This window comes from Hibiscus syriacus, unplaced genomic scaffold, assembly GCF_006381635.1.
Source record: "Hibiscus syriacus cultivar Baekdansim isolate YM2019G1 unplaced genomic scaffold, ASM638163v2 tig00112383_pilon, whole genome shotgun sequence".
In the NCBI taxonomy this organism is placed as follows: Eukaryota; Viridiplantae; Streptophyta; class Magnoliopsida; order Malvales; family Malvaceae; genus Hibiscus; species Hibiscus syriacus.
This window is the reverse complement of record NW_024063319.1, coordinates 3652659-3659419: the sequence shown is the minus strand read 5'-3', so window position 1 is coordinate 3659419 and position 6761 is coordinate 3652659.

Below are 6761 nucleotides of genomic sequence, written 5' to 3'. Positions count from 1 at the left end.
ACAGATAGCTTTTCTCAACTTAAGCTATACTGACGGAAAAAGGCTTCTTGCTACTAAGGTTTTTGGTGTTTGGTGTAATCTAACTCGAGTGTTTGGTGTTTCAAGAGAAACATTTAAAGGTTTTTTGTGTGTGTGTGTTTCAAGAGAAACAATTTCGAGGGTTTTTTTGTGTTTCAAGAGAAACTGTCTCAAGAGGGACAAAATTTGTTTCAAAAGAAACTGTCTCAAGAGAGACAAAACTTAGTTCTAAAAGAAACTGTCTCAAGGGAGATGAAATTTGTTTCAAGGAAAAGATATTCAAAGATTTTGATTCAAGGGAAACTGTCTCAAGAGAGACAAAATTTGTTTCAAGGGAAACTGTCTCAAGAGAGACAAGATTTTGTTTCAAGGGAAACTATCTCAAAACTTATTTTAAGGGGAACTGATTTAAATATTTTGTGTTTCAAGGGAAACGTTTTCAAGGTTTATGTTTCAAGAGAAACTATCTCAAGGGAGACAAAATTTTGTTTCAAGGGAAACTATCTCAAGAGAGACAAAATTCATTTCAATGGAAATGTTTATGTTTCAAGAGAAACTGTCTCAAGGGATACAAAATTTTGTTTCAAGGGAAACTACCCCAAGCGAGATAAAATTTATTTCAAGGGAAATGTTTTCAATGTTTATGTTTCAAGAGAAACTGTCTCAAGGGAGACAAAACTTCATTTCAAGGGAAACTATCTCAATCGAGATAAAATTCATTTCAAGGGAAATGTTTTCAATGTTTTTGTTTCAAGAGAAACTGTCTCAAGGGAGACAAACAAAAGAAAATGTCTCAAGGGAAACGAATTTAGTTTCAATGAAAACAGATTCAAATATTTTGTTTCAAGGGAAACTTGGAAACTGTCTCAAGAGAGACAATGGTGAGCACGATTCCCTTCGTCGTGAAGTTGAAACCGTGGATGACCCCTTCATTGTGAAGTTGAGCCTTGGAATTGGATATCCTTCGTCGTGAAGTTGAAATCCAAGTAAGTTATATTGTTCCGAGTCCAATATCCTCCGCCGTGAAGTTAAAATTGGCTATGTAACTAAGAAATTGTTTGTTGACAGCCAGCCGCCCCTTCGCTGTGAAGTTGAGCTTGTGCTGTCTCGATTCCAATATCCTTCAATGTGAAGATGAAATTGGCTCCGAAATTGGGAAATTGTTTGTTGACAACCAGCCGTCCCTTCGTTGTGAAGTTGAACTTGTGTTGTCTCGAGTCCAATATCCTTCGCTGTAAAGTTGAAATTGGCTCTAAAATTGGAAAATTGTTTGTTGACAACCAGCCGTTCCTTCGTTGTGGAGTTGAACTTGTGTTGTCTCGAGTGGCACGATATCCTCCGTCGTGGAGTTGAAATCACAGGTGACCATTTCATCGTGAAGTTGAACCTTGACTTGGATATCCTTCGTTGTGAAGTTGAAATCCAAGTATTGTATGTTGCGAGTGGACACGATTCCCTTTGTCGTGAAGTCGAAACCGTGGATGACCCCTTTATTATGAAGTTTGGCTTCGAGCTAGATATCTTTTGTCGTGAAGTTGAAATCTACTCTCGAGTGAATTGTGTCGCTTTGAGTTCAATATCCTTCGCCGTGAAGTTGAAATTGACTCTGACTGAAACTGGAAAGTTGTTTTGTTATCAGATAGTCACCCCTTCGGTGTGAGGTAGAGCAACCACCATGTGCTTTTGAATCGAGCATCCTTCATCTTGAAGTTGAAACTTGACTCTAAAAGCTGAAAAAACTTATGTATACAAAAATTGATAAATGTGATGCTCTTAAGTATGTCTAAGATGCATGTAACATGAATTAGTTTTGTTTTATCCCCTGGATGGAGTCTCGTGCTTTGTGTGCTTATTCCTGCATATGGAGGAAATGCCTTCAAAAGGTCTAATAATTTACATCAGGATGTTGAATTCCCAAAGATGCCCCAATATTCGATGTTGAATCTCAAAAAATGCCCCAACATTTGATGTTAAATTAAAAAAAAATGTCCCAACATTTGATGTTGAATCTTCAAAGATGCCCTCATTGTTCCTGATTTCTTTCTTCAGCATTGATTCTAAGCATGAGTTTTGTGTTTGAGAGCCACATGTCATTTACCAAGATCCACTATAGAGAGATTGTCTTGTTTTGAAAAAAAAGTTTTTCTTTCTCTTTTATTTTCAAAGTTCTGAAAATATCAAAAAAGAGTTTCGAAAAATGTTTAATCAAAAGTTTTGAAAATATTGCCCCTTTCAAGGTTTTACAATTGAGACAAATCATAAAATTAGAGTTCATTAGATATCAAAGAATTAATTAAATTGTTAATCCTTCAATAAATTATAGTCGTTTGACACGTGCCAAGATCAAATCTATTTTTGAGAAATGGTTAAGTAAGGAAAGGATAAAAAAGTCTTAAGTTATTGTGTTTGGTCAAAGGTTTGGCATTTTTGTTTATTTGTTGCTCAAAGGTTTGATGGGGTAGCTTGTATGCTCCTCTATTGGAAGTGTTCTCCGATTCCCAGCTTTCATAGTCACGCTTGGATTGTGCGATGCCTTATTAAGGAATTTGTGCTATCGCCTCAGCTGCCCAACTTTTGTATTCGAGTCGTCTTTTCAGGTTTTCAACTTGAATCCTCCTTTGGTTTCAAGACGTCATTTAGTAATTTACGTCTTGAACCCCCCTTTGTTATTTTTCTCTATCATATATTAATTACACTATTTTTTGCAAATAAAGATTAATCCTGATGCACGGTATGAAATCTGAAGATATTCTCTTCTGTTCAGAAATCCATGTATGGTTAGAAGGGACTTTTAAGGAACGTAACGTAGGTCATGGTTCATGGTTATAAAAGAACGGGATAAAAGGCCCAAACAAGTGTTTAAGGGTGATTGAACCAATGATCAATTCATTATGATGTCTACGATCATATCTTGCTCAATTTGAATCTGCTCGTATGTGTCTCTCTCTTGATGCTCCATGATCTTCGAGTAGAGTGATGCAGTAATTCAGAAATGATTATGCTTGATCAATCTCATTTGGTGCTCTATGATCTTCGAGTGAAGTAGTTTAGTGATTCGGAAATGATTGTGCTTAATCTCATAGTTTAAATCTTGATGCGTCGTTTGAATCGAGAGAATCTTTGCATATGCATCTTGTCTTCTTTTTTCTTCAATTTTCCTTTTTTATCTTTTTTATTTTCTCTTTGCTTTTTTCTTTTTTTTCTTTTTGTTCTGATTGAATCTTTGCACTTGGAATTTGGTTCACCTTTTGGTACCTCATCTGAATCAATGTCTTCACTCATGCGAGCAGATTTTCTCCACCTTGCCCTCTATTGTGGAGGGTGATCCTTGGTTAGGGTTGAATCAGAAGAAAAAATACTATAGGCTCAAAAGGGGACACAAGGGATGATATATATTTTGTCCTGTTGTGAAGGGGTAAAGAAAGAAAGTCGTTCATCATTTCATACATGGAAGCTTTCACAGAAGAGGTATCCCAAGGGGGATAGATTTTCAGGATTATTTTTATTCACATGAAAACAGTGTAATTAATGCATGGTAGAATTATTTCGAGTGGATTCTTCTTTCTGCTTCTTGCCCCCAACATGTCTCAATGTTCATGCTCACTGCGAGATGCCCCAAATTGTGTCTTAGAAGAAGGCTCATGTTCAAATGAAAAACTCAATGCCTTGGGTTTTAATGGCATAAAAATGTCAATTTTGAGTCTAAAAAGACAATGGTGTGACTTTATTTGACTCAAAGAAATGTATGGGTGTATCAAAAGATAAAGGCAATGTTCAAAAGTTTCAAAGGGAGATAATGTCAAAATTTGGTCTTTTTGGTAATGACCATGAGTTATTTTGGGTAAAGAATCAAGGTATTTTATTTTGGGGTTTAAGACAGGATAAAAAAGGTCTAATCTTGCCATATGTCAAAAATCTATAATTCTTGAAGAATTAAAAGAATCCTTAATTCATTTAATATTCGAAGAACTAAAGATTAAAAATTTGTTCAATTGCTCCACCTTAAAAAGTAGCATAAATTCAATAAATTCAATCGTTTAAAAGATTAAGCTAACATGAAAGATCAAAGACGTGTTCAAACAAAACAATCCTCTAAGTGCAAATGATATATGCAATGCCCCCTTCTTCGACTGTCCATGCCCCTGAATCCATCAGGTTTTGGATCTCGCATTTTAGTGCCTTATAGTTCTCAGAGGAATGTTTGGAGCATCCTATGTGGCAACTGCAAACAGCTTCAACATCGTAGCCCTTAGGATATGTGGACTTTCTTCTCAGATCATCCTGGCAGGCTTAGTCGTACAACAAGTTGATCGGGCTCATTCGTTGTGATTTTAGTTTTTTTTATGTTACAATCTTGCTTCCATGTGGTGTCATGTGGTTAAAACCACTTCATCGAATCCTCCATGAATAAATTTCATGTTTATGAAAAAAAATGAAATGTAGATGCAAGATGCAAAATGCAAAATGCATGAAATGTTCGAGGAATTGATCCAAAAACGTATATGTTATTATAAATAATCTTTATTGGGACAAAAGTGTTTTATCTTTTAAGAGACAATAAACATATTTAAAGGGACATCCGGACTAAATCCTCTAGACCTGGAACAGGTTGACTAGTCATTTGACTTCGTTTTTCACCGGTTGAATAACCTGTCGAACCGCTCTGACCTCTCTGGATGAACCGTGAAAATGTTGAGTTGTTTTTTTGTACTGGTTCCAAAAAATATCAAATGACTGCATCTCTGGCTTTCATCCTTTGTTGAATCGGAAACTCCATTGAAATCCTCCATCAAAGGGATTATCCGAAGTTCATTTGCTTGTTTCTTGAATTTGTCGACAGTGACTTGCCATCTTGTTCTTGTGGTTCTTGAATGGACTCTCGAGGTTAGTAATATTTTTCTCGTCTTGCCCCTGCCACCTTTGTCAACCCATTGAAAAGTTAACTTTTGATGTACTTGATTGTGGGCACCACGTCTTCTTGATCGAATGTGACACATAGTTGCCTTGCAGATTGTCCTCCTTTTCTTTCTGAGTCTTTTCTGACCATAGTCAGACCCTTACATTCTTCATCTCTTGTATTACAACCCTTTCTCCATTAATGTAGATTATTCATGTTTAACAAACACTTTTTTAGTGGATCAACACCTCTTTTAAATGATGCGAATGATGAGAACAAAATAAAAGAGAAAAAAAATAAGAGTTAGTGAGGTAAATCAAAACAATAATAAAAATGAAAAATCCTACCCCACATTATATCTACCCCACATGCTTTAATTTCTACCCGGACATGATCTCTTTCCCGCATGCTAATTTTAAACAAATCTTAACCGCATATTTGTCTAATTCGCATGCTTTGAACAAAAAATAAAGCATGAAACAAAGCAGCCTAGGGTTTCCAATGAGGTTTTGGGGTGGGCTCTAATTCTCCATGGTCTCCCGGTTTTGGTTCTATAGAAAGGTACCCGAGTTCTCCTTGCTGGTGCCCCCTTGGGCTTGCCAGACCCTTAGTCCTAAACTCATCACAGGCTTGTGTGGACTAAGTTAAACTCAAGAGGATACATTCCCCTATGCCCATACGGAGAATAAATTCACACGAATGCATAAGTTATATGAATCCCGAAGGTTACTTGCTAGGCTCATACAATGAATAAATTCACACAAAGGCATCACTTTCACCCCCACTTAAAACAGGTTCGGAGCCCGGGTTTAGAGCTTTATGTGAAAAAAAACTTTGAAGGCTGAAATCATTAGAAAACGATTAGTACAACTATTTACTCGAAAATATAATCAAAAGTAAGTAATAAGGATCGAAAGGTTACCTTAAAATTTAAAATTACCCATTTCGTTAAAAAGACAACTGGAAATTACATTAGCCTGGCTCACTAACCTGTGTCCCCAGCGAAGTCACCAATTTGTCGCGATCGTCTTTCAGTTGTGCCCAGAATTGGGCTTCGACTTGAAAAAAGTGGATTGGAGTCGCCACCAACCATTTTAAAACAAATTTAGGTGGGTCGGACACCATCTTACCTGATCTGCATTTTTACCAAAAATGTGTCGGGTTCGGGAGTCGGTTACGGTCAATGAAGGATTAGCACCCTTGAACCGCTCTTTCGGTACCAATTAATTTGCTAGTTGTCTTAGTTGCTAAAATTCGAAATTAAAATTAAAATTTAACAGAACCGATTCAAATTACTTACAATTGATTGGTTTGAATACCCTTAAAAGATAAAAACGTTAGATTCGTAGCGGAGTATAAAATCGAATTAGGATAGCAAGTGTGCAAACGTGAGAATAATAAATAAAACAAGAAAAAATGGAAAATAACAAAACACGTAAAAAATAATAAAAAAAATAATAAAAATAAACAAAATGAATAAAATGTTAAAAAACAAAGACACAGATAAAGGGAAAAATTAATAGAGTAAAAAAAAGGTAAAAAAATTAAAAAGGAATAAAAATAATGTGTACATGTAAAGTAGTATTTACTAAAACAAATAAAAATAATAAATATATAATACTAAGTAAAACAAATAAAAAATAAAGATATACATGATATTAAGAAGAAGAAAAAAGTAGAAAAAATAAAATAAAGTAAAAATATAATATATATAAATAAATAAAACAAACAAAAATAGAATATTAAGAAAATATATATAAAACGTATAAAATATAATATTAAGAAAAAATATATACATAGTAAATGTAGAAAAATTAATACATCTATATATATATATATAATGATA